The sequence below is a fragment of the Pseudophryne corroboree genome, chromosome 3 (genome assembly GCF_028390025.1).
Source record: "Pseudophryne corroboree isolate aPseCor3 chromosome 3, aPseCor3.hap2, whole genome shotgun sequence".
NCBI lineage: Eukaryota > Metazoa > Chordata > Amphibia > Anura > Myobatrachidae > Pseudophryne > Pseudophryne corroboree.
The window spans coordinates 408393580-408418125 of NC_086446.1; the positions used below are offsets into that span (position 1 = coordinate 408393580).

General features: G+C 46.6%; 2 pseudogenes; both read right to left on the reverse strand.

The window, feature by feature from the left end:
- Window positions 1–14189: 14189 nt before the first annotated feature.
- On the reverse strand, window positions 14190–14307 carry LOC134898436 (5S ribosomal RNA; annotated as a pseudogene).
- A 115-nt stretch (window positions 14308–14422) lies between these two features.
- Window positions 14423–14541, reverse strand: LOC134898483 (5S ribosomal RNA; annotated as a pseudogene).
- Window positions 14542–24546: the final 10005 nt, after the last annotated feature.

Genomic DNA, 24546 nt, shown 5'->3' on the forward strand with positions numbered 1-24546 from the left:
AGTGTACACTGCCGCTCCATGACTTAGTGAACACAGATGCTCATTGAACACAGACGCATTGGTCACACAGCCGCCTATGCTGCAACAGGGTCCCCTCATGGTAGCGACCAGTGAACACAGAGGCACCGGTCACACAGACGCCTAAGCGGCGACCGGGTCCCCACTTGGTAGCGTCGGGCCGGAAGCGAGGAAACAGTTCATGGCGGGAGACTCGGTGGAAACTGGTCATGAACCGGGGGGAGGGGCGACCAGGAGAGCGTCTGACTACCCACTGCTAACATCAACCCTAGGGATCGCAGCCTCATACTATTCCTGGAGCCTCTGATCCCTAAGGCCTAGCGCTGGTGCACCAGAGGTGGCAGCCACGTCAGCTACTGTTTGATGGTCTCCTCCCAAAACAGCTGTGTCCGTATTCCATCTACTGAGTGGAATCGATGCCTTACCTTCTCCCCATGCTCCGGCCAGAGCCTGGTAACGTCTGCTGGACCTGCTAGTATATCCGACACAGCTGCCCGCCGAAACAGCACTGTACTTGTGGGTAAGCGTTGTCGCGACCCGGTGGAGAGTTGTTGGAGCGACTCTTTCTAAGGTACATATATGACGCTGTTTAGAAAGATCACTCAAAAATTTGTAAGACTATAACAATAAAATAAGAACGCTTAGGGCTGCTAAAAACCAGCAGCCTTCTGACCATGGTCCGGCTCCTGCCGCACCAAACTGATTTGCCTGAGCAGTGGGCGGGAATATATGGACAGGCCCGTTGCATCCTGGGAGGTTAGGCAGCTTTGATTGATTGGTGCCAATCCGCTGACGCACCATCATATCCCATTGTTATCCCGTGGATAACCTGTGGACCCTGCCGGAGAAAATGTGCTTCTTATTTCAAGACATCATTTTATTAAATATGTGGCCAACATGGCTAAACTTTAGCAAACAGTATACATTTTCATAATGCAGCACCATCTGCAGCTTTACATTTATGAAAAAAAAAGCTATATATAGCGACAAATGTGGTGCATTCTGATACTACACCATTGAGTGGCACCGCAGCCAGGGGCACAATGCACACATGCAACTTGGGGTGGGAAGTTGGGTCCCCAGTACCATCAACCTGCACCAAGTTGCATGTGTGCATTGTGCCCCTGGTAGCGGTGCCACTCAACGCCATAGTATCAGAATGCACCACATCTGTTGCTATATATAGCAAGGGCAGCATTACATTTGTGAAATGTAAAAAAATGCTATATATATATATATATATATATATATCAAAATATAATGCTTTTTATAAATATGCAGCCAACATGGCTGAACTTTTTCAAACACTATCTGTATAGTAGCATCTGGTGCAGTAAGAGATATGGTGGTAGTGGCACATGATTTCAGACTATACCATGAGGAAGAGTGCCTGTGGGTGACTGAACAAACAGAAGAGAGAGGCTGCCTATAACCGGCTGGTGGAGTAGTCAAAGCCCACCTTCTTAGCGGACACTGTGGCCTGGGTCTGGAAAAATATTGCAAATTTACGGACTGTCAATACACACATGAAGGTAGGTGCAGATTGAGGTTCCCCGGAACCAACCAACCTGCCCCTAGCAGCATGTGTGTATTGTGCGCCTGAAAACGGTGCCACTCTTAACCACGGTTTTCATGATGCAGCACATGTGCTTCATTACATTTATGAAATGAAAAAAAAATTGCTATATATAGCAGCAGATGTAGTGCATTCTGATACTACGGTGTTGAGTGGCACCGCAGCCAATGGCACAATGCATACATGCAGCTTGGAGTAGGAAGAGGAGTCCCCGGTACCATCAACCTGCACCAAATTGCATGTGTGCATTGTGCCCCTGGCTGTAGTGCCACTCAAAGCCGTAGTATCAGAATGCACCACATCTGCTGCAGTATATAAGTGCATGAATACACTTGTGAACCAAAAAAAAAAAAAATTGTGTAGATATATATCAAAACATAAGTATTTTTATAAATATGGCAGAAGTTTTTCAAACACTAGAACTTTATATTAATGTTTCTTCAAATTTAAATTTAGCATATAAATATGGCACAGTATGATATACAGTGTTTTTTGAGTGGCAGTGTTTCAGGGGCACAATGCACACATGTAGGTAGGACCGGCTTCAGGCTCCCCGGCACCATCAACCTGACCCAAGCTGCATGTGTGTATTGTCCACCTGAAAGCGGCGCCACTAAAATGCCGTATATCATAGTGCACCAGATCTATCGCAGTATATACCAGGGCAGCATGAATTTTATATATACCAACAGATGTGGTGCATTCTGATACTACAGTGTTGAGTGTCACAATGCACACATGCAGCTAGGGGCAGGAAGATGGGTCCCCGTTACCATCAACCTGTCCCTAGCAGCATGTGTGCATTGTCTGCCTGAAAGCGTGGACACTCACCGTAGTATCAGACTGCACCATATCTGTTGGTATGTATAACAAGGGCAGCAGCAAATGAGAATCACCCTACATTTGAAAGAGACTTGTCTCCTCCGCCTCCTCTTGTCCCCCCTGTGACATCAAGGAGGTCAAAATTGCGGAGGGGACGGTGGATGTGTGGCTGGCTTGGGAAGGGTAGCTGGTTTGAGGAGGAGATTGGATAGTGGGGGAAGGGTGGGTGGATGGGGGTTGACGATAACGGGAAGGTGGCTGGTTTGATGAGAAGGGGTTTGAGGAGGATGGAAAGTGGAGGAGGGGTAGATGGATGGGGTCTGCGGTTGCAGATAACCGGAATGATAGCTGGGATGCAGAGGAGGATGGGTACTGGAGGAAGAGTAGGTGGGTGGTGAACTGAAGGTCAGTGGGAGACGAGGAGCAGATGCTTGAGGTTCTGGCCCATGAATGTTCCACTCTGATGTCAGTTGTCATGTGAGTGTTTTGTACAAAACCTGTGACACCAGGCATTGGCACTCTACTTGCTGTTGCTCGGAAACCTTACGCATATTTTTACTAACATATGACGCAATGTCATCAAATTCATCAGGGCCTCCAATAGTAGCGGGTTTTCCACAAATTTTGTTTTCCGTGGCTTCCTCCTGGAACCCTGTAGCTTTGGAGATTTCGGTTCCTCTGGTGATGTGTTGTTGAGGTCAGGGGTATGGCTGAGGTCTTCAGGTGTCCGTAGGGTAAAAAAAAACCATTCTGTAAATATTCAAAACATTTTTTTTTTCTTTTACAGTTCCCTACAAGCGTGGAAGAATGGAAAGTTATTGCAGAGGACTTTGACAGGCGCTGGAATTTCCCAAACTGTGTTGGTGCGATATACTGGAAACATGTGCGCATCACCAAACCTACCAACAGCGGGTCAGACTACTTCAATTATAAAGGCTACTTTAGCATTGTTCTCATGGCGGTGGGTTCTCATGGTGGTGGTCAACGCAAACTATGAATTTATTTTTCTGGATGTTGGGAAAAATGGTCATTGCTCAGATGGTGGATCCTTGAAAAATACGCACTTCTATGATAGGCTCACCACCAGCTCCATTCATCTGCCGCCTGTGGAGCAAACAAAGAATGGCCTTGGATTTGTGTTCGTGGCAGATGAGGCCTTCGCACTGCACGAACACATAATGAAGCCCTACCCGCAAAGAGTCCTGAACCACAATAGTCGCATTTTCAACTACCGCCTTTCTAGGGCCCGTCGGGTTATTGAGAATGCATTTGGCATTCTCAGCAACCGATTCAGGATCTTCCACAAATCCATCAACATGAGGCTGGACAAATTTGACTGTGTAGTAACCGCATGCTGTATACTGCACAACATGCTCCGACGCAAGGCCACGAGGCAAATGCCTTTGCTCCCAGCAGGACCGGAAGACCCCAACCAGCCAGGGATGATAGTGCCGATTTCCTCGGTGGGACCACCTACAGTAACTTTACACGGCACTGCAAGGACAAGAGGGCCAGGAAAAATATAATTCCTTTATCAATGGGGAAGGAGCTGTGGAATGGCAGGAGGAATATATTAGGTAATAATTAAAAAGCAACTTACCACTTCGGCCTCCTCCACATCGAGACTTCCCTCCTCAGACTCTGCCATCACCACTAGAGACTCCTTAGCTAACCGTTTCTCCAGGAGGAAGTTTAGTTCTTTGTAGTACCACAGCTGTGGCACATACACCTTGTCTGCACTGGCCCCTGACCTCTTGAATTCCTCCACCGTGCGGTTCTCTTTTACAAAGACTGTCCATATATTGGCAATTTTCTTCCAGACCCAGGCCACCGAGGCAGCAAAGTACGTGGGCTCAGAGTACTCCACCAGGGGGTTATAAGCAGCCTCCCTCTTCTGTTTGCTGCTGTAGTCTGGTGAGGACGTCAGCCACAGACACTCCTCCTCACGATACAGGCTGATAAAGCCCATTAGGACATCACGGCTCTCATAGGACATCTGCAGAATGCAAAAAAAAGAAAGGGAATAAACATGAAAAAAGTTCCATTATTCTGGTTACATAATGTTTGTTTTCTAGTTAAAGTTCCAATATTCTGGTTAAATAAAGTTTGTTTTCTAGTTACTGTTGGGAGTTATCTGAAATATGTTGTGATAATACATTGGTGTGCAGGGTGCAGCAGCATAATGGTGAGCTGTGGATTGCAGTTGCGCAGTATAATGGCGTTTAGGGCCGGCCAGGGACTTGCAGAGGTGCAGCATTTTGGGCAGTGGGCCAGTAAATGGTGGGTGCAGCAGCATAATGGTGGCTTGCAGTGGCGCAGTATAATGGTGTTTAGGGTGCGGCCAGGGGCTTGCAGTGGTGCAGCATTTTAGGCAGGGAGCCAGTGGGCAGTGGTGGTAAAACATCATAATAGTCATTAGTGGCCAGTCGCCTGCCTGCCTTGTGCGCTGTTTGGGAGCTCAGCAGCGTGCTTCTAGCCTCCTCTTAAGTCATGTGCGCAGTGGGGGGAAGAGGAGTGTCCAGTAAGTTGGCTCCTGTCTTCTCATATCGCAGTGTGATAAATCGAAAGTGGTAAAAAACAGCATGCGATCGCACCGCGATTCAATAAATATTAAGTGCAGCACATACTATCTTGAGACGCGAGATTTGACCGCTGTGCAAACGCATTGCGTTGCATGGTGCCTAAAATGTGCAAACAATCTTTCGATTTATCTCACAGATGTGGTCGAAATCGAAGGATTATCTCACAAGTGTATGGGCACCATTACATAGGTGTATTGGAACACTGACATCAATGTGAGCCATTTGGGGTTGGACTGGCCCACAATAGTATAGGGGAAAACCCCCAATAGCCCACTGTCCGCGAGCCCACATCCTCCTCTAGGGATCGGCCTCCAGACTGTGCACTTGAATTATTCATTATACATGTGTTACATTATACTGCACAGGACTAACATGTAGACAGAGTGAGTAAAGGATTTGCAGGAGAGGGTGGTCCATAGTGTCAAAAGAAACAAAGCAGTCTAGGAGAATGAGCATAGGGGAGTAGTCTGTGCACTTGGAAGCAAGGAGGTCATTGCTGACTTTGGTGAGGGCAGTTTCAGTTTCAGACTGAAATGTGTCAAGCAGGGAAAGAAAAGAACCGCTCAGGCTAGGGATGGACATAGCTTCGCGATGGTTTGCAACCATCAATGTTTTCACCATCCGATGTTTGCATCCATCTAAATGGTAAACATTTGCTGGTGTAGCAATGGTCCCGCCCCAAGTCCCATCCCCGGCCGCCATACTTAAGAGGGTTACACATGTGCAAACAGGACTTTTTTTGCACATGCTTTAATCATATTATTTTTTTTTCTTTTATCAAATTCTATTGATGTGATGTCAGTTACCATTGCATCGAAAGATTCAATGGCAGAAGCCCAGACATCATATGATGAGCTTCTGATGTCCATCCTTAGCTCAGGCTACCTCTACTCTATACCCCACCTCCAGCCACAGGCAGCCAGTTTTAGTTTGGAGCAGGCACCATTTTGAGGAAGGCTGCTTTTAAATGGTTCCTCATTATTTTTCTCTTTTTTTATATTATCCATTTTCTTTGTTGTACTTAGTGGCCAGTGAACGGAATCCTATAGGACAAGCTAACTGCAGCTGCAATGACCACAGCGCCAACTTCTTCTTGCTCCTTGCCTTGGGCTTGCTAACTTAACTGGCCACCTGTGACTGGGGGCGGGGCATAGAGGAGAGGGAGCCTGGGCTGCTGGAAAACAAAGTTGAACTATTTGGTGCCCAGACTCTACCTCTCCACTGTGATCACAAATCTCATTATTTAGATGTAAATTATGAGCTAAAGTATCCACTAGATTGTTAGCCCTTCAGAGCAGGGCGCTCTTTCCTCTTGTTGTCAAAGTCCTCTTCTCGACACATTTAGCTCACATCTCTCTCCTCCTCAGCGACCATCTTTACGCGCTTTCTCCTCTGCTTGTAAAGGCTCATCTCTATGGTCGCCAGCCACAAGTAGTATGATGATTACTCCCTCGCTACTTACATCTTAGCTGTATTGTTTCTCATACGTCCTAGAGGATGCTGGGGTCCACTTCATGACCATGGGGGGGTATAGACGGTTCCGCAGGAGCCATGGGCACTCTTAAGACTTTTCAATGGGTGTGAACTGGCTCCTCCCTCTATGCCCCTCCTCCAGACCTCCGTTTTAGAAATGTGCCCAGGCAGACTGGATACACTCTGTGGAGCTCTACTGAGTTTCTCTGAAAAGACTTATGTTAGGTTTTTTATTTTCAGGGAGAACTGCTGGCAACAGTCTCCCTGCTTCATGGAACTGAGGGGGCAGAAGTAGGAACCAACTTCCTGAAGAGTTTCTTGGCTCTGCTTCTGGCTGACAGGACACCATTAGCTCCTGAAGGGAACTGAACGCTAGCCATGTCTAGATGCTCACTCCCACAGCACGCCGTCACCCTCCTCAGAGAGCCAGAAGTCAGAAGACTGGTGAGTGTATGAAGACAGATCTTCAATCAAGCAAAGTGAAGGCTGAGGTACCGCGCGGCTGGCGTGAGCGCAGTGCGCCATTTCTGCCCGCACATACACATGCACTGCAGGGGGCGCCCTGGGCAGCAAATAACCTCGTAAACTGGTTAAAAGGGGGCATAAGATGACAAGGCACAGCCCTACCCCCGCCAGTATAAATATTATGTGAAAAATCTGAGGAGAAACGCGTCATTGCGGGGGCGGAGCTTCCTCCTCAGTCAGCCAGCACACTGTTCAGCGTCATTTTCTCTCATTCACAGACTGCAGAGAAGAAGCTAGTCCTCCTCCACTTCTGAACAAGTATCAGGGTGAAAAAAGGGGGGCCTGGGTGCTAATACATATTGTGCATAATATAGTAGCGCTTAAATGTTTCTGTGTACGGAGTAAGCGACACAGGGATTTTGTCTCTGTGTACAAAGTACGTGGCACAGGGATTTTTTTCTTTGGCGCTGGGTTGTGAACTGACTGCTCCTAAACTGTGTCCCTCTGACAGATTTTACTGTGGGTCTGTCCCCTATAAGTCCCAGTGTGTCTGTGAGTGTGTGTTGTACACGTGTGTAAGACATGTCTGAGGCAGGGAGTTCCTCCCCGGAGGAAGGCATTTTAGGGACACCAAGAGTATGCATGGGTGAAAGAAATACGTGATAGTATGCATCATATCAATAGGAGATTAGATAAGTCTGAATCTCATGCTGAGTGCTGGAGAAAATCTGTGGAGGATATGATTTTTCAGGGTTCGGTTCTTCCATCCGCAGAGACCATTTGCGAATATTGTGAATACTGATACCGACACGGACACTGATTCTTGTGTCGACGATAGTGACTCCAGAGAAATAGATCATAAATCGGCAAAAAATATACAATATATGATTGTAGCTGTAAGGGAGGTTCTGGAAGTCATGGAAGCCACTCCTGTACCTCAAGAGAAGGCTTATTTCTATAAAGAAAATAAATCTAAGGCCACTTTCCCTCCTTCCCACGAGCTTAATACTCTCTTTGAAGGGATGTGGGTGAATCCCGAAAATAAATTTCGTATTCCCAAGAGAATTCAGATAGCTTATCCTTTCCCGGTAGAGGACAGGAAAAAATGGGAGTCACCCCCTGTGTTAGACAGTGCTCTGTCCAGGTTGACAAAGAAGGTAATTCTCCCAGCACCTGGCACGGCTTCACTAAAGGAGCCAGCAGGCCGCAAAATAGAGACTACATTGAAATCCATTTATGTTGCTAATGGTACGCTGCTCAGGCCCACAATTGCTTGCACGTGGGTGAGTCGCGCTATTGAAAAATGGTCAGTAAACGTGTCATCAGAAATTGACACGATTGATAAAGATGAGATACTCCTTAAGTTAGGGAATATCAAAGACGCTGCCGCATATATGCTAGAAGCTATGAAAGATATTGGACTCTTGAGTTCACAAGCCGCTACCATGGCAGTATAGGCTCGGCGGGCATTGTGGATTCACCAGTGGAACGCGGATGCAGATTCCAAATGAAATATGGAGGCTCTCCCATATAAAGGTGAGGCCTTATTTGGCGATGGACTGGATGCGTTAGTCTCGGCAGCTACCGCAGGTATGTCGAATTTTTTGCCCTCTGCGCCTGCACCGGAAAAAAGACATATCACCTGCACATGCAGTCCTTTCGGCCCAATAAATACAAAAAATCGAGAGGTTCCCCCTTCTTTGCAGGTAGGGGAAGGGGCACGTCTCAAACTGTTCAGCCAAGGTTGGATTCTGTCTGGCCTGGACCCCTGGGTTTTGGAGATAGTATCCCAGGGGTACAAGCTGGAGTTTCAAGACGTTCCCCCATGCCGATTTTTAAAATCGACCTTGCCAGCTTCTCTTCCGGAAAGGGAAGCAGTAACAGCGGCAATCCAAAAATTATGTCAGGATCACGTCATAGTCCTGGTACCTTTGTCACAACAAGGGAAGGGGTTTTATTCAAGCCTATTTGTAGTTCCGAAGCCGGACGGCTCGGTCAGAACGATCCTAAACCTACAAAATTTGAATCTCTACTTGAAACGATTCAAGTTCAAAATGGAATCACTGAGGGCAGTGATTTCCAGTCTGGAGGAGGGGGACTACATGATGTCTGTAGACATAAAGGATGCTTACCTGAATGTTCCCATTTATCCTCCTCACCAGGCTTATCTGAGATTCGCGGTTCAGGATTGCCATTATCAATTCCAGACGTTACCTTTCGGTCTCTCCACGGCGCCGAGGGTATTCACCAAGGTGATGGCGGAGATGATGGTTCTACTGCGTCAATAAGGAGTCAATATAATTCCTTATCTAGACGATCTCCTGATAAAGGCGAGATCCAGGGAGCAGTTGTTACAAAACATCACACTCTCCCTGTCAATACTCCAACAACACGGTTGGATCATAAATTATCCAAAGTCACAGTTGGAACCGACAACAAGATTGTCTTTTCGCGGGATGATTCTGGACACAGAAGTTCAGAGAGTATTTCTTCCGGTGGAAAAGGCTCTGGAAATCCAGAAAATGGTAAAACAGATATTGAAACCATCAAGTGTGTCGATCCATCAGTGCATTCGATTGTTGGGGAAGATGGTGGCGGCCTACGAGGCTATACAGTTTGGCAGGTTCCATGTCAGAGTATTCCAGTGGGACCTGTTGGACAAGTGGTCGGGATCCCACCTACACATGCACCGGGAGATAATCCTGTCGTCAAAAGCCAGGATTTCGCTCCTGTGGTGGCTACACAGTTCTCACCTACTAGAGGGATGCAGGTTCGGGATTCAGGACTGGGTCCTGGTAACCACGGATGCAAGTCTCCGAGGCTGGGGAGCTGTCACTCAGGGGGAAAGCTTCCAAGGAAAATGGTCAAGTCAGGAAGCCTGCCTTCACAGAAACGTGCTGGAATTGAGAGCCATTTACAACGGCCTTCAACAAGCGGTACATCTTCTTCAAGATCATTCCGTGCAGATCCAGTCGGACAATGTAACAGCAGTCACGTACATAAACAGGCAGGGCGGAACGAAAAGCAGAACGGCAATGGCAGAGGTGACGAAGATCCTCCTCTGGGCAGAAACACATGTAAAGGCTCTGTCGGCGATTTTCATTCCGGGAGTAGAGAACTGGGAAGCAGACTTCCTCAGCAGACACGATCTCCATCCAGGAGAGTGGGGCCTCCACCAAGAAGTCTTTGCAGAGGTGACAAGTCTTTGGGGAGTTCCTCAAGTAGACATGAAGGCATCTCGTCTCAACAAGAAGCTTCAGAAATATTGTTACAGGTCGAGAGACCCTCAAGCAATAGCAGTGGATGCGCTAATGACCCAGTGGGTATTCCGGTCAGTGTATGTCTTCGATCCACTTCCGCTGATCCCAAAAGTTCTCAGGATCATAAGAAGAACAAGGGTTCGAGAAATCTTCATTGCCCCAGACTGGCTGAGGAGGGCTTGGTACCCAGGTCTTCAGGAGTTACTCATAGAAGATCCTCGGCCTCTTCCTCTTCGCGAGGACCTGCTGCAGCAGGGGCCGTGCGTTTATCAAGACTTACCGCGGCTATGTTTGCCGGTATGGCTGTTGAGCGCCGGATCCTAGCCCGAAAGGGTATTTCCAAGGAAGTCATCCCCACCCTTATTCAGGCCAGGAAAGGAGTAACGTCAAAACATTACCACCATATTTGGAGAAAATATGTGTCTTGGTGTGAATCCAAGAAGGCTCCTACGGAAGAGTTTCAGTTGGGACGTTTTCTCCATTGTCTGCAGGCTGGTGTGGAGGCGGGCCTCCGATTGGGGTCAATCAAGGTCCAGTTTTCGGCCTTGTCAGTGTTCTTCCAAAAACAATTGGCCTCTCTTCCAGAGGTTCAGACCTTTGTGAAAGGGGTTCTGCACATCCAGCCTCCATTTGTGCCTCCAGTGGCACCATGGGACCTTAACGTGGTGTTGCAGTTCCTTCAATCGGATTGGTTTGAGCCTCTATAAGAGATAGAGTTGAAGTTTCTTACTTGGAAAGTGGTGATGCTTTTGGCATTGGCATCCACACGGCGGGTGTCAGAATTGGGGGCCTTGTCTCACAAGAGCCTTTACCTGATCTTCCATGAAGATAGGGCAGAGTTGAGAACTCGTCAACATTTTCTTCCAAAGGTGGTTTCATCTTTCCACATAAACCAACCTATTGTGGTGCCAGTGGCTACTGACACGTTCACTGAGTCAAAGTCTCTAGATGTGGTTAGGGCTTTGAAGATTTATGTCACTAGAACAGCTCGAATACGGAAAACAGAGTCTTATTTTGTCCTGTATGCTCCCAACAAGATTGGGTGTCCTGCTTCCAAGCAGTCTATTGCGCGTTGGATCAGAGGTACGATTCAGCACGCTCATACTACGGCTGGATTGCCGTTACCGACGTCGGTGAAGACCCATTCCACTAGGAAGGTGGGCTCATCCTGGGCGGCTGCACGGGGGGTCTCGGCATTGCAATTTTGCCGAGCAGCTACTTGGTCAGGGTCAAACACATTTGCAAAATTCTACAAGTTTGACACCTTGGCCGATGAAGACCTCAAGTTCGGTCAATCGGTGCTGCAGGGTCATCCGCACTCTCCCGCCCGTACTGGAGCTTTGGTATAAACCCCATGGTCATGAAGTGGACCCCAGCATCCTCTAGGATGTATGAGAAAACAGGATTTTGATACCTACCGGTAAATCCTTTTCTCCTAGTCCGTAGAGGATGTTTGGCGCCCGTCCCAGTGCGAACTTTACCTGCAGTTTTGTTATTACAGTTACACAAGTTGTGTTATATTAGTTTCAGCATATTGCTGTTATTGGTTCATGCCTGTTGGCGTGTGTTATGTTGAATGCCATGTTGTGCGGCATGGTTGAGGTGTGAGCTGGTATGTATATCACCACTAGTATTAAAGTTAATCCTTTCCTCGAAATGTCTGTCTCCCTGGGCACAGTTCCTATAACTGAGGTCTGGAGGAGAGGCATAGAGGGAGGAGCCAGTTCACACCCATTGAAAAATCTTAAGCGTGCCCATGGCTCCTGCGGAACCGTCTATACCCCCCCATGGTCATGAAGTGGACCCCAGCATTTTCTACGGACTAGGAGAATAGGATTTACCGGTAGGTATCAAAATCCTGTTTTTTAGAATTGTGGTGCTCTTTGTTAACTGTACTCTATTTTTTTTATTTATTTACTGTAATGCTAAGTTTTGTCTCCCTGTACTGTGTACGGCGCTGAGAAACACTTGTGGCACCTTATAAATAAAATGTAATAATAATAATAATAATAATAATAATAATAATAATAAAGTACAAGGTTCTATCTGCAAACCGAACACCTCCTACAGCATAAGTAGTAGCAGTTGATCAAGAGGACATGTGAAAGCAGAGCTGGATTAAGGCTTCTGGGGGCCTGGGGTACATAAGACAGGGGGGCCCTAAAATTTAGTTTCCAGGGAGGAGATGGAGCCGTGATATAGTGGAAACGTTCGCACTGGGTGCCGCAAAGTGTAGAACTGTATATATATATATATATATATATATATATATATATATATAGTACATACATAGGAATGGATGGCCTGGCACTCCAATAAAGGAGAAAATGCCACTGGTGTCTTCTGTAATTAGTACAACAGGAAGAAAAATAGTGGTACAAAAAATGAAAACATTGAACTATTTCAACAAAACCATCAGACTGCAGCGGTCTTCTTCCTGTTATATATATATATATATATATATATATATATATATATATATACATATATATACACATACATATATATATATATACATACATACACACACATACAAAATATATATATATATATATATATATATATATATATATGTAAAAAAGAGATAGTACAGCGCCACTTGTGAGGTTAAAATCTCAGTAAAAACTATACGATTGTGTTTAAAAACTTCCGTTATAAAAGCTTTACGCCCACTTAACCTTAAAAAGGTGTCAGCCCACCCCTAAAAATACAAAACTGGTATGGTAATGTTAAAAAGGTATAAAATTGGGGGGATAGGGGTACCGGCGACGAGTGTGGCTAAAAACTATGTTTTTAAAGCTTAAAGTTAGGAGCCAAAAAATGTTTCTTTTAAAATTTAAAAATTTTTAATATATATGAGAGTAAAAACAGTTTCCAAGAATGGTTAAAAAACAAGCATAAAAAAACTTTTTGTCCATAAATAAGCAGTAAAAATACACTTAAAAGGATAGGAATTCAAAAAAATTTAGCTTGTAAAATGTGGGTGGTCAGTATAGGCCCAACGCGTTTCGTCTCAACAGACTTCTTCAAGGGGTAGGGACAGAATGAAGCTGTATGTCTATTTATACCCATAACACTGAGTCAGGGGGTTGTGACATCATAATTGATCATGTGATAGGGATATACATTTATACATTAAAAAAGGTTAACAGAGCTAATTTTTAAAAACACAGCTGGATTAGTTCATGTCAGACAGACTCCTTAGTTCAAAAAACGAGTGGTTACAGATAATAATGTGGGTGAAAACGTTTAAAAACGTTCATAATGTAATTATGAGTCACTTCCGCCACACTTCCGGTGACGGAGGACTGGACGGGTCACTTCCGCCCCACTTCCGGTGTCAACTGCGCATGCGCCCGCGGCGGTTCCCGGCTTCATTGCGCCTGCGTCTGTGGGTGTTCAGGGCTGCTCTTCAGTGGATGGTGCACATCTGACTTCTTAAACTTATGCCAAATGGAGTCCATTTTTCCTGGGATGTTTAAGATGCTTTTCATGTTATTACGGCGGCCATCTTTGTGTGGATACGCAGACACCTCTAGATACCAGGCACCTCAGTTTCCATGGTAACGGGTCCGATGCATGGAATAAATAGAAAAACAATGGTAATATCAAAAGTAGTGGATCATATGTATTTCAAAGACACTTGTTACCTGACAAATTAGTGTGTTATTATTTAAGGTGAGGTAAAAATAGGGTGACTCACTGCCCATATGATAACAGGTGCTGGTGCAGCATAGGTGATTCCATAAGGTGACTGTAGTTATTTAATGGTGCTATTGGTGCAGGCTAGATTATATTAAGCCTTATGATTATATAGGTATAGATATAAAAATCCGGTGACACATGTTTTGGCTTAAATATAAGTCCATCCGAAGGATCATATTAAATAAATAAATATATAAATTAATAAATAAATAAATAATCAGTGATACATAAAAGTGATTCTAATTAGGTGCTAATTTTTGGTGAGTATCCATTGGAAATCGTTTGTTATCATTACAGTACCTGATCTTCCCAGGTAGTCTCCTCCCTGGTACTGGTCAGGCCCGGACACTGCTTAGCTTCCAAGATCAGACGGGGTTGGGCGTGCCAGTGTGGTTTGACTGTACGCGAATCTGTAACAGATACCATGGCACCATTGCACCCGGAGCCCGGTTGTCACTATATACGTGTGATTCTAAAATAGTGATAATAATATTAAATACTTAGTGTGCAACGGTTAACATCCTTTACAGTACCCGATCTTCCCAGGTGGTCTCCCTCCCTGGTACTGGTCGGGCCCAGACACTGCTTAGCTTCCAAGATCGGACGAGTTTGGGCGTGCCAGTGCGGTTTGACTGTACGCGGATTCAATAAACGTATTAAAGACATACACACTAGTAGTACGATGTTTATTTTATTTGTGAGTGTGCTCTAGTCAAGTGTAATATAGGGAAACAAGAGGGAGAGGGGGGTAGAGGATACTGCACCTCATAGAAAAGGCGCTATCTCTTATCCTTCATTCAGACCAACTGGATGTAGAGTCTGCAACTGGAATATCCAGTACATCTCCCGTCTGGAAAGTTTATTGGCAAGGTCCCCTCCTCTCTCACCCAAAGCCACATGTTCAATAGCCTTGAATGTAATTTCCTCTGGGTTGGAGTTATGTTGCAGCGTAAAGTGTCTGGAAACTGCGTGACTTTCCACTTTGTTTTTAATGTTCCTTATGTGCTCTTGGATCCGTAGTTTCAACGGTCTTTTTGTCTTTCCTACGTACTTCATACTACAGGTGCACTCCAAGAGGTAAATAACGGATGTAGTGTTGCAGTTCATAAAGTCTTTTATGGTATATTCCTTGTCACCTTCTGTACCACTGAAAGTTTTTCTGTTCCGGTGTAGGTATCTGCAGATATTACATTTTCCACACTTGTATGAACCTTGTCACGATCCGGGTATCTGGACGCCATTACTTACCCTTCAGATGCCTCCTAAGGCTGGCTCAGCGTTCCAGGACCGGATCCCGCTGTTCCTGAGTTTCCACATGCAGAATGTCAGAGTGGTGATTTCATCAGCCGCGGCCTCCGCTGTGCCCGCGTGGTTAAATGTGCGCTTGTCAGTCTGGCGTCTCCTGTCTCCTGTGGCCGGCGTCGCCATTACTGTTTCAATTCTCACATGGATTACAAACCAAACTTCCCTCCAAGTGTCTGCATGGGCGCAGCCATCTTGGATTTTGTCATCTGAGCATTTCCACCAATCTGCTGTCTGTATTGTTGATTTGCATAATTGCCTAGCCAACCCCTTCCTTGCTGCAGGTATAAGTAAGCTGTGCCTGAGCAAGGAAGGCGTCAGTGCTTTGGTTGTCTAACCTAGTTCCAGTTTGTCTCTCTCCTGTGGTTGTCTTCCAGGTTCCAGCTCCTGTCTCCAGACTTCTGCTATAGAGACCCGCACCAGCATTCCATCTGCGGTGTAGCCTGACTCTCCGATCCATTCTGGACTCACCTGTTTCCAGTTACAACAATCACCTGCTTCCAGCCCAGCTTCCAGCAGTGTACAGCTTCTCTTAAAGGGCCGGTGTCCTTTCTGCAGTTTACCACTCTCCACCGGTATTATTATTTCACCGCTCTCAAACTCCAAACTTCATCAATCACCTGCTTCCAGCCCAGCTTCCAGCAGTGTACAGCTTCTCTTAAAGGGCCGGTGTCCTTTCTGCAGTTTACCACTCTCCACCGGTATTATTATTTCACCGCTCTCAAACTCCAAACTTCATTATTATTTCATCGCTCTCAAGTTCGTTTATTATTTAACTGGTTCCAGCCAGTATCCACTCCGTACCAACAACAGTCTGGTTCCAGCCAGTATCCACAGCAGCCGTTTTATCTTCAGCAACCCAGCCTTTCCTGGAACACCAGCTGGTACGATCCTGGGTTCTCTCCATTGCTACAGTCAGGTCTGGTAAGAACTTTCCAACTAGAAGATTATAAGAACTGTCTCACTCTACCAGTGCCTGTGGCCCTTGCCACCCTGTAGTACCCAGGAATTGTATTTATCCTCTGTTGACTTTTATGTTTCCTTTACTGCTGCTGTGTTACGGAGTTTGACATAATAAACATCATTGACTTTTATCCTGGTTGTCGTGGTCACGCCTTCGGGCAGTTATTCTACATGTTACTTACATGTCTAGGGGTCTGATACAACCTCCCAGGTTCCGTTACATCTCAGCCCCTACAACTGAGGCTGCCTCCCGTCAGCTCAGGCCCTCAGTTGTGACAGTAAGCACTGACCTAATGAATCCAGCCGGAGACCAGGATCAAGCGGCCAGGCCAATGCAAGAACTGGCAGCCCGACTTGAACATCAGGAGGCTGCACAGGGCCACATCACCCGCTGTCTCCAGGAACTCTCTACACGGCTGGATGGGATTCAAACGACCCTCCGTGGACCTGGCACGTCCGGTGCGTCCACTACAGTGACACCAGCTGTAACCCCACCCACCTTACCCATTTCCAGTCCACATCTTCATATTCCAACGCCAGCAAAATTTGATGGATCTCCAAGGTTCTGCAGGGGATTTCTCAATCAATGTGAAATCCACTTTGAGCTTCTACCTGGCAATTTCTTCAGTGACCGTACCAAAATTGCCTATATCATCTCCCTTCTCAGTGGCTCAGCCCTTGACTGGGCATCACCTTTATGGGAGAAGTCTGATCCCCTGCTATCCTCCTATACTGACTTTGTAGCTACATTCAGGCGCATCTTCGACGAGCCAGGCCGGATAACATCTGCTTCATCTGAGATTCTCCGTTTACGCCAGGGAACACGTACTGTGGGACAGTATCTTATACAGTTTAAAATCCTGGCATCCGAACTGGCATGGAACGACGAGGCCCTGTATGCTGCATTCTGGCATGGCTTATCAGAACGCATCAAGGATGAGTTAGCTACCAGAGACTTGCCCTCTAAGTTGGATGAGCTAATTTCTCTTTGCACGAAGGTTGATCTACGTTTCAGAGAGAGAGCAACTGAGCGAGGAAGATCATCTACTCCTAAATCTTCTGCTCCTCCTCCTCGTCAACCATCTCCATCCAAGGATGAGCCTATGCAAATTAGTCGTTCTCGTCTATCTCCCGCTGAGCGCCGAAGACGTCTCTCTGAGTCTCTCTGTCTCTACTGTGCAGCTCCGTCGCACACTATCAATGCCTGTCCCAAACGTCCGGGAAACTCCAGATCCTAGCTCGCCAAGGAGAGGGCCGGCTAGGAGTAATGATCTCCTCTCCATCTCCTCATGACTGTAACCTCCCAGTGTCGCTCCAAATTGCTCAACGTTACAGGAACGTCATTGCCATCCTTGATTCCGGAACAGCTGGGAATTTCATAACCGAAGCTTATGTTAAACGGTGGTCCCTACCCACCGAGAGACTGTCCTCGTCCATCTCTTTGACTGCCGTGGATGGCAGCAAGATTTTTGACGCAGTCATTTCCTTAAGGACTCTTCCAGTTCGTCTGAGAGTGGGAGTTCTTCATTCTGAGTATATTTCTTTTTTAGTGATTCCAAGAGCCACACATCCAGTGGTTTTAGGCCTTCCATGGCTCCGTCTCCACAACCCATCAATTGACTGGACGACTACGCAAATACTGGCATGGGGTCCCTCCTGTGCTGAGACTTGTTTAGCCAAAGTTCTTCCTGTTTGTTCTTCCTTCCCCAGGTCATCTGATGTTCCGCCTCCTCCTTCACGGACGTGTTCAGTAAAGCCTCTGCTGATATCCTTCCTCCTCATAGAGAATGGGACTGCCCAATCGACCTCATTCCAGGGAAGGTTCCACCGCGAGGTCGAACTTATCCGTTGTCTCTGCCTGAGACGCACTCCATGGAAGAGTACATCAAAGAGAACCTGGCGAAGGGTTTCATCCGACCATCTTCTTCTCCAGCCGGCGCAGGCTTCTTCTTCGTTAAGAAGAAAGACGGTGGTCTGCGTCCGTGCATCGACTACAGAGGTCTGAACGACATTACCGTCAAGAACCGATACCCTTTACCCCTGATTACCGAGCTCTTTGATAGAGTTAGTGGTGCAACTATTTTCACAAAGCTGGACTTGAGGGGTGCCTACAATCTCATCCGAATCCGTGAGGGTGACGAGTGGAAGACCGCCTTTAACACCCGTGACGGACATTATGAGTACCTCGTCATGCCCTTCGGATTGAGCAATGCTCCAGCAGTCTTCCAGCACTTCGTGAATGAGATTTTCAGGGACATCTTGTACCGCCATGTCGTGGTTTATCTAGACGACATCCTCATCTTTGCTAATAATCTCGAAGATCATCGTTTCTGGGTAAAAGAGGTTCTTTCCCGTCTCCGTGTCAATCACCTCTATTGTAAATTGGAGAAGTGTGTGTTTGAAGTTAAAACCATTCCGTTTCTAGGTTACATTGTGTCCGGTTCCGGACTAGAGATGGATCCTGAGAAACTCCAAGCAATCCAGAATTGGCCTATACCCTTAAGCCTCAAAGGGGTCCAGAGGTTCTTAGGGTTCGCCAATTATTATAGAAAATTTATACGAGACTTTTCCACCATTGTGGCGCCTATCACTGCATTAACCAAGAAAGGTGCTAATCCGTCCAAGTGGTCCGAGGAAGCTACACAGGCCTTTCACCTTCTGAAGCAACGGTTCATCTCTGCACCAGTTCTGAAACAGCCCGACACCGACTCTCCTTTTATCTTAGAGGTAGATGCCTCCTCCGTTGGAGTAGGAGCAGTGTTATCCCAGAGGGCCAAAGATGGACATCTACATCCTTGCAGTTTCTTCTCCCGGAAGTTCTCCCCAGCTGAGCGCAACTATGCCATTGGCGATCAGGAGTTGCTAGCCATCAAGCTCGCTCTGGAGGAGTGGAGATACCTGTTGGAGGGAGCTTCCCACTCAATCACCATTCTTACCGACCACAAAAATCTTTTATATCTCAAAGGCGCACAATGTCTGAATCCTCGTCAGGCCAGATGGGCACTTTTCTTCTCTAGGTTTGACTTTAAACTCCAGTTCTGTCCGGGTTCTCAGAATCGTAAGGCCGATGCCCTTTCCCGCTCATGGGAGCAAGAAAATGAGTCCGAGTCTGCAGACAAGCATCCTATTATTAATCCGTTGGCATTCTCCACGGTAGGGATGGACTCTACGCCTCCACCAGGGAAAAGTTTTGTTAAGCCAGTTCTAAGGAAGAAGCTCATGCATTGGGCCCATGCTTCCCGTTTTGCTGGACATACAGGCATTCAGAAAACCCTTGAATTTATTTCTAGGTCCTACTGGTGGCCAACTCTGAAGAAGGACGTTATGGAATTTATTGCCTCCTGCCCGTGTCAATCACCTCTATTGTAAATTGGAGAAGTGTGTGTTTGAAGTTAAAACCATTCCGTTTCTAGGTTACATTGTGTCCGGTTCCGGACTAGAGATGGATCCTGAGAAACTCCAAGCAATCCAGAATTGGCCTATACCCTTAAGCCTCAAAGGGGTCCAGAGGTTCTTAGGGTTCGCCAATTATTATAGAAAATTTATACGAGACTTTTCCACCATTGTGGCGCCTATCACTGCATTAACCAAGAAAGGTGCTAATCCGTCCAAGTGGTCCGAGGAAGCTACACAGGCCTTTCACCTTCTGAAGCAACGGTTCATCTCTGCACCAGTTCTGAAACAGCCCGACACCGACTCTCCTTTTATCTTAGAGGTAGATGCCTCCTCCGTTGGAGTAGGAGCAGTGTTATCCCAGAGGGCCAAAGATGGACATCTACATCCTTGCAGTTTCTTCTCCCGGAAGTTCTCCCCAGCTGAGCGCAACTATGCCATTGGCGATCAGGAGTTGCTAGCCATCAAGCTCGCTCTGGAGGAGTGGAGATACCTGTTGGAGGGAGCTTCCCACTCAATCACCATTCTTACCGACCACAAAAATCTTTTATATCTCAAAGGCGCACAATGTCTGAATCCTCGTCAGGCCAGATGGGCACTTTTCTTCTCTAGGTTTGACTTTAAACTCCAGTTCTGTCCGGGTTCTCAGAATCGTAAGGCCGATGCCCTTTCCCGCTCATGGGAGCAAGAAAATGAGTCCGAGTCTGCAGACAAGCATCCTATTATTAATCCGTTGGCATTCTCCACGGTAGGGATGGACTCTACGCCTCCACCAGGGAAAAGTTTTGTTAAGCCAGTTCTAAGGAAGAAGCTCATGCATTGGGCCCATGCTTCCCGTTTTGCTGGACATACAGGCATTCAGAAAACCCTTGAATTTATTTCTAGGTCCTACTGGTGGCCAACTCTGAAGAAGGACGTTATGGAATTTATTGCCTCCTGCCCAAAGTGTGCCCAACACAAAGTCTCCCGCCAGTCGCCTGCGGGGCAACTGGTTCCATTATCTGTTCCCCGTCGACCTTGGACCCATTTGTCGATGGACTTTGTTTCCGATCTACCTATCTGCAACAAGTTTAATACCATCTGGGTGGTAGTTGACCGGTTCACCAAGATGGCACATTTCATCCCTCTCACCGGTCTTCCGTCAGCTTCCAAGTTGGCTCAAGTGTTTATACAAGAGATCTTCCGACTTCACGGTCTTCCTGAAGAGATCATCTCGGATCGTGGAGTACAATTTGTAGCCAAATTTTGGCGAAGTTTGTGTCAAGCCCTCCAAGTCAAGTTAAAGTTTTCCACGGCTTACCATCCTCAGACCAATGGTCAAACCGAGAGGGTGAATCAGGACTTGGAGGCCTTCCTCCGTATATATGTGTCTTCCTCTCAAGATGACTGGGTTCAACTCCTTCCTTGGGCCGAGTTCAGCCACAACAATCAATACCATTCCTCATCTTCTTCTACACCATTCTTCATTAATTATGGATTCCACCCTAAAGTCCCAGAATTCCAACCGCTTCCCGCAACTTCTGTTCCAGCAGTGGATGTCACCTTGCGTCAGTTTTCAAATAACTGGAGGAACGTCCACGCAGCCCTGCTTAAAGCCTCATTCAGGTATAAGAAGTTTGCCGATAGAAAGCGTAGAGCGGTTCCTGCTCTCAAGGTGGGTGATCGTGTGTGGCTGTCCACGAAGAATTTGAGGTTGAGAGTTCCCAGCATGAAATTTGCACCTCGCTACATCGGACCCTTCAAGATTGAACAAGTCATCAATCCTGTTGCCTACAGGTTACAGTTACCATCCTTCTTGAAAATACCCAGGACATTTCATGTTTCTTTGTTGAAACCGCTGATCCTGAATCGGTTTCATTCCGCACTTCCTCCAGCTCCCAAAGTTCAGACTCAACGGGGAGTCGAGTACGAGGTGGCCAAGATTTTGGACTCACGTTTCCGTTACGGTCAGTTACAATACCTCATTGACTGGAAGGGCTATGGTCCTGAAGAACGCTCTTGGACCAATGCCTCAGACGTCCATGCTCCTGCCTTGGTCCGAAATTTCCACGCAAAGTTTCCTTTAAAGCCTAAGAAGTGTCCTGGGGCCACTCCTAAAGGGGGGGGTGCTGTCACGATCCGGGTATCTGGACGCCATTACTTACCCTTCAGATGCCTCCTAAGGCTGGCTCAGCGTTCCAGGACCGGATCCCGCTGTTCCTGAGTTTCCACATGCAGAATGTCAGAGTGGTGATTTCATCAGCCGCGGCCTCCGCTGTGCCCGCGTGGTTAAATGTGCGCTTGTCAGTCTGGCGTCTCCTGTCTCCTGTGGCCGGCGTCGCCATTACTGTTTCAATTCTCACATGGATTACAAACCAAACTTCCCTCCAAGTGTCTGCATGGGCGCAGCCATCTTGGATTTTGTCATCTGAGCATTTCCACCAATCTGCTGTCTGTATTGTTGATTTGCATAATTGCCTAGCCAACCCCTTCCTTGCTGCAGGTATAAGTAAGCTGTGCCTGAGCAAGGAAGGCGTCAGTGCTTTGGTTGTCTAACCTAGTTCCAGTTTGTCTCTCTCCTGTGGTTGTCTTCCAGGTTCCAGCTCCTGTCTCCAGACTTCTGCTATAGAGACCCGCACCAGCATTCCATCTGCGGTGTAGCCTGACTCTCCGATCCATTCTGGACTCACCTGTTTCCAGTTACAACAATCACCTGCTTCCAGCCCAGCTTCCAGCAGTGTACAGCTTCTCTTAAAGGGCCGGTGTCCTTTCTGCAGTTTACCACTCTCCACCGGTATTATTATTTCACCGCTCTCAAACTCCAAACTTCATCAATCACCTGCTTCCAGCCCAGCTTCCAGCAGTGTACAGCTTCTCTTAAAGGGCCGGTGTCCTTTCTGCAGTTTACCACTCTCCACCGGTATTATTATTTCACCGCTCTCAAACTCCAAAATTTATTATTATTTCATCGCTCTCAAGTTCGTTTATTATTTAACTGGTTCCAGCCAGTATCCACTCCGTACCAACAACAGTCTGGTTCCAGCCAGTATCCACAGCAGCCGTTTTATCTTCAGCAACCCAGCCTTTCCTGGAACACCAGCTGGTACGATCCTGGGTTCTCTCCATTGCTACAGTCAGGTCTGGTAAGAACTTTCCAACTAGAAGATTATAAGAACTGTCTCACTCTACCAGTGCCTGTGGCCCTTGCCACCCTGTAGTACCCAGGAATTGTATTTATCCTCTGTTGACTTTTATGTTTCCTTTACTGCTGCTGTGTTACGGAGTTTGTCATAATAAACATCATTGACTTTTATCCTGGTTGTCGTGGTCACGCCTTCGGGCAGTTGTTCTACATGTTACTTACATGTCTAGGGGTCTGATACAACCTCCCAGGTTCCGTTACATCTCAGCCCCAACAACTGAGGCTGCCTCCCGTCAGCTCAGGCCCTCAGTTGTGACAAACCTGTGCACTTCAGGCTCGACGTCTTGTGGGTAGATTCTCCTCTTAACATACATGGTGCAATAATGTCCTTTAGATTTCTGGATTTTTTGAAGATAAGTTCTGGTTGTGGCGGTAAGATCTCTTTAAGCACTGGGTCCATTAGGAGGATGTTCCAATGGGTTTTTAAGGATTTTCTTACCACTCTTTCGTGTTGGCTAAAGGTTGTAATGAAGGCCACTGAGTCTTTCTTCACCTCCCTGGTTTTGTATTTGAGTAGGTCTTCTCTGTTGAGATTTTTAGTCTTTGTTAGAGCTGTATCAAGGATAGGCCCAGGGTATCTTTTGTCCTCGAACCTTTTCTTGTAAACCTCGAGTTGGTCGTTGCAGTCCTCGGAGCTAGTGCAATTCCTCTTAAGGTTTACAAGAAAAGGTTCGAGGACAAAAGATACCCTGGGCCTATCCTTGATACAGCTCTAACAAAGACTAAAAATCTCAACAGAGAAGACCTACTCAAATACAAAACCAGGGAGGTGAAGAAAGACTCAGTGGCCTTCATTACAACCTTTAGCCAACACGAAAGAGTGGTAAGAAAATCCTTAAAAACCCATTGGAACATCCTCCTAATGGACTCAGTGCTTAAAGAGATCTTACCGCCACAACCAGAACTTATCTTCAAAAAATCCAGAAATCTAAAGGACATTATTGCATCAAGTATGTTAAGAGGAGAATCTACCCACAAGACGTCGAGCCTGAAGTGCACAGGTTCATACAAGTGTGGAAAATGTAATATCTGCAGATACCTACACCGGAACAGAAAAACTTTCAGTGGTACAGAAGGTGACAAGGAATATACCATAAAAGACTTTATGAACTGCAACACTACATCCGTTATTTACCTCTTGGAGTGCACCTGTAGTATGAAGTACGTAGGAAAGACAAAAAGACCGTTGAAACTACGGATCCAAGAGCACATAAGGAACATTAAAAACAAAGTGGAAAGTCACGCAGTTTCCAGACACTTTACGCTGCAACATAACTCCAACCCAGAGGAAATTACATTCAAGGCTATTGAACATGTGGCTTTGGGTGAGAGAGGAGGGGACCTTGCCAATAAACTTTCCAGACGGGAGATGTACTGGATATTCCAGTTGCAGACTCTACATCCAGTTGGTCTGAATGAAGGATAAGAGATAGCGCCTTTTCTATGAGGTGCAGTATCCTCTACCCCCCTCTCCCTCTTGTTTCCCTATATTACACTTGACTAGAGCACACTCACAAATAAAATAAACATCGTACTACTAGTGTGTATGTCTTTAATACGTTTATTGAATCCGCGTACAGTCAAACCGCACTGGCACGCCCAAACTCGTCCGATCTTGGAAGCTAAGCAGTGTCTGGGCCCGACCAGTACCAGGGAGGGAGACCACCTGGGGAGATCGGGTACTGTAAAGGATGTTAACCGTTGCACACTAAGTATTTAATATTATTATCACTATTTTAGAATCACACGTATATAGTGACAACCGGGCTCCGGGTGCAATGGTGCCATGGTATCTGTTACAGATTC